Raw genomic sequence first — 14,280 nt, forward strand, 5'->3', positions numbered from 1 at the left:
AGCCCACTTCCAGTGACCCATTTTACTTCATTAAAATCACCGTCAGACCATTATAAACAGTTTTCAGTTTATGAAATTCATATTAAATACTTGTATGTTAAAAATTAGTCAAAACACTCAAAACTATAGAAATCATAATAATATAGATAACTGAAAACAAAAGATAGTTTTTTGCTTTATAAAACAGAAATATGAAAACAAAAAACGATAATGAACCAACCCAACTAACGATTTTTAAGCTTTTTGCAAGATAAAATAGGTGAGCTTTGCCCAAATCCCGCAGATAGCCACAAGTTACCCTTCTTTTTTTCCCTACAAAGCATTTTTATGTATTGCTAAACTTGCGATTTAACATACATTTCTTTTATTCTTGAACACACTTGGGTACATTATAATTTATGTAATAAAAACCCAAGAATATAGAAAGGCATATATAAAATCAATTGCAATGAAAAAACAATGAGCATCATAGTACCAACAACAAGCACACACTAATATACTATTATTACTGTGATTTATGAAACTTAGAGCTTAACTATCAGCACATGAAAAGCACTACTTTTTATACACATTAACTACTGTCGGTGACATTTGCAATTGTGATTGGGAAATCAAAAGTGGTGTGTGTTAGAACTCCCTTACATCTTATCATAACAAGTTGCAGTGTCCTAAGGACAGTGTCAAGAACATTAGAAATTCCATTCTGTAGCATTCATGTCTCTGCAGGCATGCTGTGATAGTACAATTGCGGATGCATCCTGTAGTGATTCAGCTTGCACAAGGAGGAATATTAGTATATGGGTTCATAAACAAAAGAACATTCATTGCTACGACTTTGATTTATCTCTATACTGAAATTAAGATGAAAACTAGTAACAGAAGCAAGAAATTGAAATTCTGAAAGACTGAATAGATTTCTGTCATTTCAGCAACACTCCTATCAACATGATGGTTTCTTTGAATGATGCAAGATGATTGCAATGATTAACAAGGAAAATTGAAGTGGTTACATAACATTCATCACGACAGGAAGGTCCAACAGATTCCAACCATTCAAGCGAGAAACTAATCAAATCAGAATAGCATTAGCAACAACGTTAGTATTCTAAGTGCAACTAGGTGGGTCTAGTCCTGCCTAGAGAGCAAACACAGCTAGAACGCCTAGAAGTACCCGCTCTGCCCTGACGGCCTGACAGAATTTGTTACTTCAGAAGCAAATCAACCAAAGGGGGGGGGGGGGGGGGGCACATCGACATTTAAACAAGTAACAAGAACTTCACACAGCCATTACCTTCGCTTAAATGGACAGCCCAGCAAAAAGCAACTCCAATTCCTCATCCTCAGATGCAGACCTCTAAGAAAAAACAATCAACAATTAATCAGTTAGAAATCAAACTTCTTTCACAAGCCCAAGTCACTGGGACTAAAAGTCTAAAGAAGGTTTAAAATAATGTACATATATATACACAGCAATCAACACCAAGCTATGACCACTTCATAATCCCAAATGATCTTAGATTAAAGGTAAGATTATATTGTAATGCTATCTTCATGGTTAGTAATAAAATGATAACTACATGTGCCTCCAACACGAAAGAAATTCTTATTCACATATCAAGCAACAATAGCTAAGCATTAAAAATACAGTGCATTCAACTGCTATTGACTCTGCATGGCAACTCAACCCCCCTCCAACACCCTTTTTCAAGTATTTCACCCTTTATTTCACGATCATCAAGTGCTTCTGTAAATTTTTGCACTAGTATCTTACCTGTCCAAAAAATAAGAATTTTTCTCAAAACTTCCCAATCGTGATAAAAAAAATGCTGAGGAACAACCATCCCGGTACATTGTATACAACATAATGACATAATCAGCACATTCTAAAGTTCAAGTCTGTATCAAAAACTAGGAGTAGGAATCCAACCACCATATTAGACTAAGCCAAAGCGAACCTCTCACATCTGCCAAAAACTTTGCTATTAAATAACATTTCTGAAATTTCAAATTTCGCAGAGTTCCTGTACATACCTCCAAACTTCATGAACCCATTACAAGTTTTTTAGCACATGACAGTCATAAAAGATAGACAGAAGCAATGCTAAGAGAAAATAATCATTGTATACATCATAACCAAATTACATACAACCTCCATTTCACTAAAATTGCAACACTTGCTTATTTTGAATGCTTTAGAATAATTGCAAGGCAAAATTGGTATAAACCACCTTTTTTGACCAACTTTTTTGAAAAAACCACCTTTTTTGTTTTTTTTTTTTTTTTTACTAAACCACCTTTTAAGTACCTAAGTTTTTTTATTGCACCACCCCTATTTCAAATTTTGACGAAAAATTTAATCAAGACATCAAAGGGGCCCACAACTTGTGCTTTTCCCTCCAAAGTCATTTATTGTTTCCCTCCCAAAAACATTCGACCCTTCCCTCTATATAAATGAATGACTAAATTGAGTAAAACTCCAAAAAAACCAAACGTAATTTTGCTGGACAAATTAAATTGTAGTCTTTGTTCATTCTCAAACCCTAAACTGAGGTAATTGAAGTGGATGGTTGAGATGGAAGGGAAGGTTTTGCTGTGGTTGTTGATTTGGAAGTGGATGGTTGAGATGCAATCGATAGATTTGAAATAGGGGTGGTGCAATAAAAAACTTAGCTACTTAAAAGGTGGTTTAATAAAAAATAAAATAAAAATAAAAATAAAAATAAAAATAAAACATAAAAAGGTGGTTTTTTCAAAAAAGTTGGACAAAAAAAGTGGTTTATACCAATTTTACCTAATTGCAACCCTTTCTTTTTTGGTAACTTTTACTATTTTATATATATGCCTACTTTATAATTGCTTGGCCCACTATTTTTCTCTTCCCTCCTCTCTATCTTCTTTCATATACATTTCTCACGTTTTACTTTTTGCATTCCCTCTCTACTTACTTTAAAATAAGTGCCACAATCAAAAGTTGCAATTCTAGTGAAACAGAGAAAGTAGTAGATAGGAACCACAATCTAGTTATTTACCTTTAACTCTGTTTGTGACAAGGGATAATAGCTAATGCGATAGCAACATAAGATAAATGACCAAACCCACCATAAAACTAATTGAGAGAAAGGCATTCCAAGGGCCAAATAACATCATTGCTCTTCAAATAAGGTGGGTTACAGTTACATAAAAACAAACCTCTAAAGACATGGGTTACAGACTTGCAGTGGAGGGTTCCAACTGAAAAAGCTTCCCTGACACCTCGCAAGGTTAAAAGTTAATCCTCGTAACTATATATATATATATAGGGGAGGGATCCGGTGAAAATAGGTCCATATGTGAAAGTTCATACTTATATGAGAACTAATCTAAAATTAGAACATGTGAGTAAAAATTTAGAACATACGAGTTAAAATCTAGAACATTGAGTAATAATTTAGAACATCTGATTTAAGAATTAGAACAAGTGATTAAAAATTTATAAAATCTAGTTTATGAAATTTAGAAAAAATATGAGTAAAATTTAGAACATCTGATTTAAGATTATGAATATGTGAATAAAAATTTAGAACAATTGATGTAAAATATAAAAAAAAATGTAAGTAAAAAAAATTTAGAATATGCGAGTAAAAATTAGAACATACGTTTTAAAATCTGGAACAGATAATTAAAAATCTTAGAACACACGTTTTAAAATTTAGAATATATAAGTTAAAATTTTGGAACAAGTTATTTAATATTTATAACATCAAACTTAACTAATTTATGGTTTAGAACATGTGAGTAATAAATTAGAACATTTGATTGAATTTAGAACACCTGAGGAAAATTTTAGAACATTAGAATTAAAATTTAGAACATAGGAGTAAAAATTTAGAACATAAAGAGTGTTCTCGCATAAGAAAAATTCTCACATACAGAAGAAGTTCTCACAAGAGCCTTCCCCTATATATATATATATATATATATATATATATATATATATATAGTCACACCTTCAGCCTCTAATCTCCTCTAATCTCCATCAGATGACACCTCTTTTCGGGATTTCTTTGAATTTCAACCCTCTAAGGACACTAGGTCCATAGCTGATACAAAACTCAAGAACATGATAATTTGCACAGAAAAACATGTCTGCTCAGCATAAAGATTAAACATGAAAGTAACATCTTGCAATCAAAGTACAAGAACAACAAAGCCTTAGTCCCAGAATGATATGGGATAGGCAACTTGCTAAAAAAAATATATACAGGTTTGCCAATGAATATAGCTCAAAAGATAAGCAAAAGCCAATTAAAACATGATAAACACACATTCAACAGGGTTATTAGAATGGGACATAGATGTAATAATGTATGAGGTAAAAGTAAACATCAAAATCAAAGATTAAAATTTTTTAACAAACTTACACCTACCTGAATAGTCATGAGCTGGAATATTTTACTGAGAACACGGCGACGGTGAATGGCATAGCTACTATTAGCAGGCAATTGATGCATCCTCTTCATCTCTTCCTGAACTGCCATCTTTCTCTCCTCTTCCCCCAATTGCTTCCATTGGTTTCTGGAGTCAACAGTCACACCTCTACTATTGAGCATAGCAGAGGATTCTGGATCTTTAAAGTGATTTTGATAATCCGGTTCCATCATTCAGCGATGGCAGAAAATATTTAACTACAAATTTGACATATCAAAAAGAATGAACAAAATGTAGCTTAATGAAACAGCATAAGATATTTCCGTAATCCGGTTCCATCATTCATAGAATGAGCTTAGAAAAAATATTACACATTGATTACTAAAAAAAACTCTTATAATTTTTCCGTATCATAAGCTACTTTAGTAAAACAATGAAGTATTTAATGTAAAATTCTCAACTTTTACCTTCCGCTTTTCTCTGTTATCACCTCAATTACCATCACATAATGCAATGTTTAAGAAGGGCCTTTCAGCCAATTGACCTACTCTGTTTAGAGATTCCAGTACTTTTTAACTGTTCTGTACCCAAAATGCTCTATACTTTGAAAATATATATGAAAATGTAATCAACTAATTCTGCCTTGACAACACAGCTTCCATAAGATGCGGCTTTGAAAGTTACCTAACCATCTATTCAAAACCTTTTTTAATCATCAAATGATTGGCCTAGAGTGATCAGCGAAAATATACTACGTACTATATAATACAAATGAATATACATATAGATGGCTAAGTACGTCATAGTAATATGCCTTGTTTCTTAGACTTCACTGATCTTGTCAATTTGTCATACATGGATACTTGTTCCAGTGTTAAGTTCAGGTCATTCAGCTATCTTATGAAAACCTCTGCATGGTTTTAGTCCAACATTAAAGTGCCAAGTGGACTACTTGAGGTTTTTAGGGTAACTAAAAAAATTTTGACTGCAAAATCACTACTATTATAACATACAAGTATATTCCTTTAAATTCTCCTAGAGTAAATTTCTAACTTAGTTTCCCACACTTGAAGACATCAGGCAAGCAGTTTACACTACTTCTTGACAGGTCTGAATATCTGATATCATCTACTCCATCTAAGGCAGGAGACAACATTTCGGAATACACACTACGGACTTCCACCTAGTAAACAAAAGAACCCACCAGACTTCATCCCCTGCTCACCTTCTCCTTAACACATAAGCTTAGCATAAATGTTACCATTACCAAGCATTGAGAAAACCTCAACTGCAAACCAGTTATCACACCTCATGTGTTTAACTTCAAACTCATGTGAAGATCTACACCTAAATTCAGACTCTCCAAGCTAAACAAGAAACTTTATTTCCTACTAAATTCTCAAAAGCACGCGTACTTTTTCCTAACCAAGCTCTTTTTCACAAAGGCAAACCATTAAACAACTCCATAACTCAGTTCCTACATCAGTTAATTGTCACACTATCCCAACCCGAAACTTTGACGACATTTCAATACTAAACATTTTATATTAGCCAATTCATTCTTATGCTCCCCTCATCACTTGACCCATGTAGCAGCACATTACAAAATCCAATCATAAACTAACACCAACCTCGAACAATCGAATACATACAATCCAAAATAGCATACTTTGTATGTAAGAATTTATTTCCAGACATATACAACATTACTTAAAATCAATCCCCAATGGCAAATCTTAGAACTCTCTAGATCACATTGCACAATATAAACTCCTCAGCAATCTCACAATTACATGATTTATGAAAAATAATTATAAACTCTAACCTAATCATAAATACAATTCACCCAAATCAAAATTCTTATACCTAAATTCAAACCAATTATAACCACACATATCTCAAATTTCTTCCATCTTTCACTTTATAATCGAACTGGGTTCATAAAATTGAGTTCAAATCAGTAGTTGAACACTAGATAACAATCTGATTAGCCCACGAACAACACATATATAAGAAAAACAAAAGTTCCCATTTTTATTTTTTTTTTACAAAAATAAAAGTAATAATTTGCCATTATAATTGTAGTTGTTTGAAATTGAGCATATAAATAAAGATATTGAAGCTCACCAATGGCCAAATGCAGAAGATTATCTTCAGAAAAATTCGCAGCTTTTTCAAATGATACTTTTTCAGTTTTTCTTTCTCCTTGTTCGTTCTCTTGCCCAGATCACCGCTATTGAAGTAAGGAGAATTTGATTGGCAAAGTAGTATTGGATCATGTCTTGTGCTGGGTTCACATGGTCCAGCCCACGAGTTACATGTTGTGTTAAATCGGCTAAATCGTGAATAAGTCTAGGCTGCACCCTGGTTAGCTACAACAGACCCACCAGGCCCATAAGACGCATCAGCCTTCGTAAAAAGCGAGACCTAGACCAACATACCTCCTTCTTTTTCAAAAAAAAAAAATAAAAATAAAAAATTGTCAGATTATAATTAAAGCCCCAAATTCTCTCAACTTATTCACTTAATCACACTTCACATTCTCTCTCCTCTTTATAATTTTCTCTCACTAAAACATTGAAGATCCCATGAATATTCAAGAAAAACTCAAAAATCAACCAGATTCTCCAAAAAAGAGGTAATTTTACATGAGCATTTACTTACTTTACATTTGAGCATTGTTTACATTATAAAAAAAATAAAATAAAATAAAAATAAAATAAAATAAAATTGTTTTGGGATTAAATTGTGTAATTTGTGTAGAATATTTTTAATTTACAGACTTTTTTTTTTTTGAGTAGAAAATCACAACAAACAAGAGTAATAGAATATAGATGAAGTCACGATGCAAGTATTACTCTGTTATCAGCGAATAATTCATCATTATATTGTTGATTTTATGAAAATGAATTTCGATGCTAAATTGATTTAACAACCCATTTTCTCAAATTTTCAAAATCAAAGGCAAGAAAAGTGTAAAAAGTCCAATTAGATCACAAAATATTGAAGGATTTAAAGATGATAATGAGAGAAGTCCAAATAACAAGTATGTTTGTTCTGTAATTATATATACATGTTCATATTATTTGTCCATATGTTCATTTCTTGTAAGTTAAAATTTTGGTAGTACTCTTATTAATTCAATTTTATGTTGATAATACGTGAGACCATTTCAATATGCAAGATTCATTATTCACATATTATATTTCTAATATGCATGTGAGATCCATTTTAATTAATCTGTTTCTCAATTGTTCATATTTTTTGTTTTTTCGTTCAAATTTATAATCATTGTAACTGCCAATGCTCATTGTTAAATTCACTTAATGTTTGTATTTTTTTCCCATAATGTTCATATAAATTAATGGTTTTGTTCACTATTGTGAAATAAAAATTATAATTATTATGTATTACAATTTATAATCAGAGATGAGAAACCATCTTCAAATCCTTGTGAACAACCCTGGGAAAATTTTGAACAACAGCATATAGAACAAGGTGCACAACAGCATATAGAACAAGGTGCTAAGCAGTCTACTGAAATTTCCGAACAACCACAAGAAACTTCGGAACAAGGTGCTAAGCAACCTACTGAACAAGGTGCTGAACAACCAAAAGAAATTTCTGAACAAGGTGCTAAGCAGTCTACTGAAATTTCTGAACAACCACAAGAAACTTCTGAACAAGGTGCTAAGCAACCTACAAAACACCAAAAGAAATTTCTGAACAACCAAAAGAAAATTCTGAACAACCAAAAGAAATGCCTGAAGGGTATGCAATTTCATTAATGTTTGCTTAATTAAATTCATATTTGTTCTCTTCATGTTCTTATTTTGATTGCTTTGGTTCACTTTTACTTCAATCCATAAACTTCTGCAATTTTATAAATGTTTTTGAAAAATCATTTTTTTATTTTTTATTTTTTATTTTTTGTTTTTGGGTGTGTTTGGTTAAGAGCTTTTAGCTTATTTTGTCCAATTAGATTTTTGACCAATTAAAAAAGCTAATTTGGGTGTTTGGTAAATAGCTTATTAAAAGAGCTTTTTGGGCTCAAAAAGCTCTTTTAGAAAAAGCTCATTATAAGAGGTTTTTAAAATTAGCTTACAATTAGCTTTTTGTCTCTTAAAAACACTAAAACAGCTAACAATTAACAACTATTTACCAAACATTTTTACACAATCAGCTAATCATAATCAGCTAGTCAAACCAGCTAATATAACCAGCTAGTCAAACCAGCTAATACAATCAGCTATATCAATCAGTTACCAGCTAATTACCAAACAACCCTTTGTTCATATTTTTAATGTTGGTTTTCAGTTTCATGAAATAGGAATGTAAGCATTTTATTTGTAGTTTATAAACTAACTATTCTTTATTTGGACACAGAAATGAACCAATTCCAAATGCTTCTGAACAATGTGCTAACCAAACTAATCAAGAACCTGAAAAGACTTCAGGGCAACCTACGCTAGAAATTACAAGGTAAATACACTATTATTTGAACGTGTTCATATTAATCTAAACTCTGTTCATTATTTTTCTTCTCATGTTCATATTATTTTCATAGAAATAGACCCAAGAAAATAAATACACTTGAACAACTTGCCATTGCTTCTGAACAAGAATCTTTTGCAATTGCTGCTGCCAAGTAAGACACTTACTGTTCATTTTTATTTTATATTTTGTTCATTTTTATTTTTTTATTCAAATACATATGTTGCAGCTACATGTACATTTACAATTACTTTATATTCAATATTTTAATGACTTTGTTAATTTTTGATACATACGTCAATTGAGAAGAAAACATGTTGCTACAAAAGAGAAATCAGTAGGAAATCCAAAGAAGGAGAAGAGAGAAAGAATTGAAGGAGAAAGTTCAAAGAAATCAGTAGGAAATCCAAAGAAGGTTAAGGTGTTGAATAAGGAAAAAGTTGAGAAAAAGAAGAAAATTGAAAATAAAAGAAAGAGAGAAACAAAAACAGATTACAATTATGAAGAAGTGATGAATCTTGATGATAATAAGGATGCTATTTTGGATGATGAAGATAGGTTAGGAGTTAGGGTTGGGCATTTGAAATTCATGAGGTTTGTAAAACATTTGAGCCCACCTCAAAAAGAACTTGTTATTCAAATGGGATTTGGATATATACTTAATCTTAACCTCCCTCAAAATGACCAAAAATTTTGTGCATGGCTTGTGAAGAGCTTTGAAGAAAACAGTTGCACATTGTATCTACCTTACAACAAATCTATTGAGATTTGTGAAGAGGATGTAGAAGTAGTGTATGGAATCCCAAGAGGGGACAAGATTGTAAAAGAAGTTGAAGAAGTAGCTGAATCTAATGATGAAGAAGAGGAAGAAAGTCTTTTAACTAGATGGCGAAAAGCTTATTGCATTACTTCTGGAAGCCCCAAAACACACCTGATTTTGGGAAAGTATGAACCTGAGGAAGAGGAAGAAGAAAAGGAGAAAAAAATTAGGAAGAAGACGGCTACAAAAATTGTGCCTATTGAAAAGAACATGGGTGAAGCAAATGAAATATTTGTCATTGATTTCATTGTGCTAGCTGTGAACTGTTTGATGAAATGCAGCCAAAGCATCCATTGTCATTACAAGTTCCTATATTCATTTCGTGATTGTTATGAAATTAAGGAATTTAATTGGTGCAAGTACGTACTTGATAGCTTGATAGATACAAGCTCTGATTGGAAAAACAACACAAAAGGGTTTTATAAGGGTCCACTGCCTTTCATAATGGTATGCCTATTTGTTCATAAATTTATTATTGTTGTTCATTTATATATAATTTGTTTATAATTTTTTTACTTTTGTTCAAAATAGTATGCTTGTTGTTCATTTATATATATAGTTTGTTCATAACTTTATTACTCATGTTTATATGATCATTTAAGTTTTTCATATTTTTTTATTGATTGTTCCTTATAAGAATTATTCTTATGTATGTTTAGTTGTTTTACTTTGATCGGGTGCAAAGAAAAAATATTTCACCACCAAGAACTCCACCTCTCATTTCTATTTGGAACAAAGATATGGTTTATGAAAGAATGAAATTAGAGAACAAAGGTTATGGATTAGGAACTGTGCTGCCTAGGATCCTCCAAAGACCTGAAAAACATCAAGAAAATGTGCCCCAGAAAACTGATAAGGTATATTAAAATCATATATTCATAATGTTTCTTCTTGTGTTCATAATTTATTAACTTGATTTATATACTGAATTTTTTTGGCATGTTCATGTCATTAACATATTACATTCATAAAACCGTCTCATGTTCATTTAGTATATATAGTTTATATGTTCATATCTTTGACATATTATATTCATATAAAAACATCTCATAATGTCATATAATAATAGTTTCTATGTTCTTATCTTTAACATATTATATTCATATAAACACACCTCATGCTGATTTATTTATTTATTATATATGTTCATTTAATATCTCATCACATGATTATAGATAATATTTGTTCTAATGTTCATAAAAGAATACTGAATGTTCACATTATCTATATCTTATGTTCATTTTTTAGGAGCATTTCATGGAGGAATTTATTGATCTGGCTAAGACTTTAGGTGGGTATTTGTCTAAGATGGCTGAAAAACTGAAGCATGCTAAAGAACTCTTCCCAAACAATCGTCTTTTCAAAGCAGTGGAAGAATTCATTCAAAAGAAATTAAAGGAACCCTCAAATGAAGAAGTGTTTGGGACCGAGTCTTTCTTGAATGCATTGGATGAAGTTGAGAGAGATTATTTGAAGAGAGAAGCTGAAAAGACAGCAGCAGCTAAGGGAAAACAAAAGGTTAGGGATTCATTTGACCCGAATGAACCTTGGAACTTAAGGATTCATGGAACTCCGACTCCTAGCCCACAACAACCTGAAATTATAGGAGGAAGTAGGATGAAGATTAACTTGGACCTTGGGAAATTGAAAGGACCCTCAAGTGGTGTGCGAGAAGAGTTTTATATGTTCGTTTGAATCGTCTGAATTTGATAACATGTTCAAAAACAAGACGCAACCATGGAAAAAATCTTCAACCACCCGTTGTTAGATGACTTCCAATATCATGAAGGATAATTAATGTAATTTTAAATTGAACATTAGTGTTTATTTTGGGGAGCTAATGTAATAGAACATCTATTGTAATGTAAATTTTTTGGGAAAACTAATGTTATTTTAATGAACTAGTATTATAATGTAATGTAATTCAAATGAACTACTTTTGTAGTGTAATTTTTTTGAAAAAACTAATGTAATTAAAAGGAAGTAGTATAATAATTTACATTTTTGGATGAAAAGAAAAAAAAAAGTGAAGGTATTATATTATAAAAGTTATGGTTAATTTTGGTATATACTTGTTCATTTATTTTTTTCTTTATGTATCTAATGACCATCAGATAGAGTTGGCCAACTTTATTTAGCCTAGCTAGCTTTATGATGGATATGGAATTGGAGAAATCACGAATTGACGATACATCTGGTCGCGTCAATGATTGAAGAGCTCTTAGAAACAACATGCTAATAACAACCGCATATAATAAAGGCCTCCCCTTCCATAATATTTCGCCTTGGATACCAATGGTGCAACACTAGTTGATGCTCCCCAAGGTCAGTAGGGAAAGGAAAGTTATTCAAAATCACAATGAAATTTTATAATAAATATGCCTTCTCTAATGTATTTGGAATTTGCTCTTAAGGATATAGAAATAGAACTGAATCTAACACTTAGGATAATCAAGTGGATATCTTTGATTTACAAAGCTTGGTGCCTTACAAAGGGATTGCATTCATCTAATCAACAATTTTTGTCAAATAATAAAAGCAAATACGTGGGAGGTCTTCCATTAGGGCAACATGGTCGCAACTGTTTGTCAAATACTGTAAATTCCTCTTACGGAATTAGAGAGAATTATTCATAAAAACATTGTAAGAGTGCTTGCCCACATTTTGTTGCTACTTAATTTGTTTTTACCTTTGTTTTCGAGGCCTAGCTCCTCGGTAATTTACACTTTCTACTTTATCTCTTCATTTGTTGTTAATTGTTATACTTTTAGGATTTTTTCCCAACCTTTTTAAACAAAAACCGCATTTATAATTTTTACCGTACATATTTGTAACACTCGTTATAATTTGAAAACCGATACATTTTTTTTTTTTGAAAGCTAAAAACCGGTACATTACAATCACACAATAATTGAGATGGATATCATATATTGGACCATTTATTAATCAACAATATTTCTAATTTCCCTAACTATCTAAATATTTTTAAAACTCAAAGATACAACATGTGAATGCCATATATCATCTTTCTCCCACCATGACTTGATATTATAATTTAGAAAAAAATACACTTTAATAATCCTATTTATGGGCGATTTACCTACAATAATCCCAACTAAGGTTTATTTTTTAATAATCCTAACTATGCCCTGAGTTTTCCTCCAACAGTCCCAACCGGTCAACACAAAGTCAACGACCTGTTATAAGAGGTACCATGACACGTGTCAACACGTGATTGGTCCAAAATTTGAAAAAAAATAAAAATAAAAACAAAAACCTAAAACCCAAAACCCAAAACCCAAAACCCAAAACCCAGCACAGTCAGCCACCGCGCGCCTACCCTAACCTACACCGGGAACCAGCCGGTCACTCCCATCAACCACCAAAACCAGCCGGCCAGCCCTCTACCACCCATCTAACCCACCCCCGACCTCCGAAACCACCAACCTAGCCTACGCCAATCCCGAAAACCACCAACCTTTCCTACAACAACCCTCGAAACCTAACCCCCTACTTGAATCCGCCACTATAACTGCCCCTCCTCCCTTCTCCCACCACTGAATCGGACGATTTCGAGAGTGGGGAAAGGGATAAGGGGCGTTTTTGGTGGCGGAGGAATGGGCGGTGTTTTTTGTTTTTGTTTGAATCGATTTTCCGGTGAAGGGGTTGGAAGGGAGGAGAGTGGTTTAGGGGGTTGGGGTCGATCGAGGGTGTGTGTTTCGAGGGTAGGGAGGGCCGGCCGGCCATTTTCGGGAGGGTAGGGAGGTTGTCAGCCGATTCCGATTGGTTGTGGGTGGCTGGGAACGACGACGGTTGGCTGGGTTGGCTAAATTCGATTTCTGTTTTTTTTCCTTTTGTTTTTTGTTTTTTTTTTAAATCAAGCCAATTATGTGCTGACATATGGCATTTAAAAAAAAAAAAAAAAAAAAAAAAAAAAAAAAGAAAGCTTACCCTTTTAGCAGGTAATCGGTTTTTGGGACTGCTGGAGGAAAACTGACCTAATAGTTAGAATTATTAAAAAATAAACCTTAGTTGGGATTATTAAAGTCTATTTTTCCTATAATCTATAATATATATTAACAGACGTTTCTAAATCAGTATAAGTGACACGTGTCACTTTCCTCAAATACGCATACAAGATTTGAACATATGACCTCTAATTTAACACACTCAATGTCTTACCACCAAGCTATGTCATACTTAATGATCTTTTATGATCACCACAATATATTAATGTTTAGTAAAAGATAATATAAATACCAAGTTTAATTACAAGATTTGATAATTGATTCATAGATTAAATGTATGTATATTAATAGTTAGCTATGTGCGATGACCCAGGGCATTGCCTGGGCCCAAATATTAGTTTATAAGCTATGTCATACTTAATGATCTTTTATGATCACCACATTGTATTAATGTTTAGTGAATGATAATATAAATACCAAGTTCAATTACAAGATTTGATAATTGATTCATAGATTAAATGTATGTATATTAATAGTTAGCTATGTGCGATGACCCGAGGCATTGCCTGGGCCCAAATACTAGTTTATAAG

At 32.3% G+C, this 14,280-nt stretch overlaps 1 long non-coding RNA gene across 2 annotated transcripts; it reads right to left on the bottom strand.

Annotated features, from left to right (window-relative positions):
- Positions 1–432: 432 nt before the first annotated feature.
- Positions 433–6,681, bottom strand: LOC145574885 (uncharacterized). Of its 2 annotated transcripts, none has more exons than XR_014098211.1 (4): positions 6,535–6,681; positions 4,407–4,664; positions 1,292–1,354; positions 433–758 (listed from the first exon to the last, which is right to left on the bottom strand). It is a non-coding gene; the product is annotated as an uncharacterized LOC145574885 (long non-coding RNA). The 2 variants fall into 2 exon arrangements; XR_014098212.1 differs by having other exon boundaries at positions 433–772.
- Between the last annotated feature and the right edge of the window lie 7,599 nt (positions 6,682–14,280).

The sequence above is a fragment of the Chenopodium album genome, chromosome 13 (assembly GCF_948465745.1).
Source record: "Chenopodium album chromosome 13, dcCheAlbu1.1, whole genome shotgun sequence".
Classification (NCBI taxonomy): Eukaryota; Viridiplantae; Streptophyta; class Magnoliopsida; order Caryophyllales; family Amaranthaceae; genus Chenopodium; species Chenopodium album.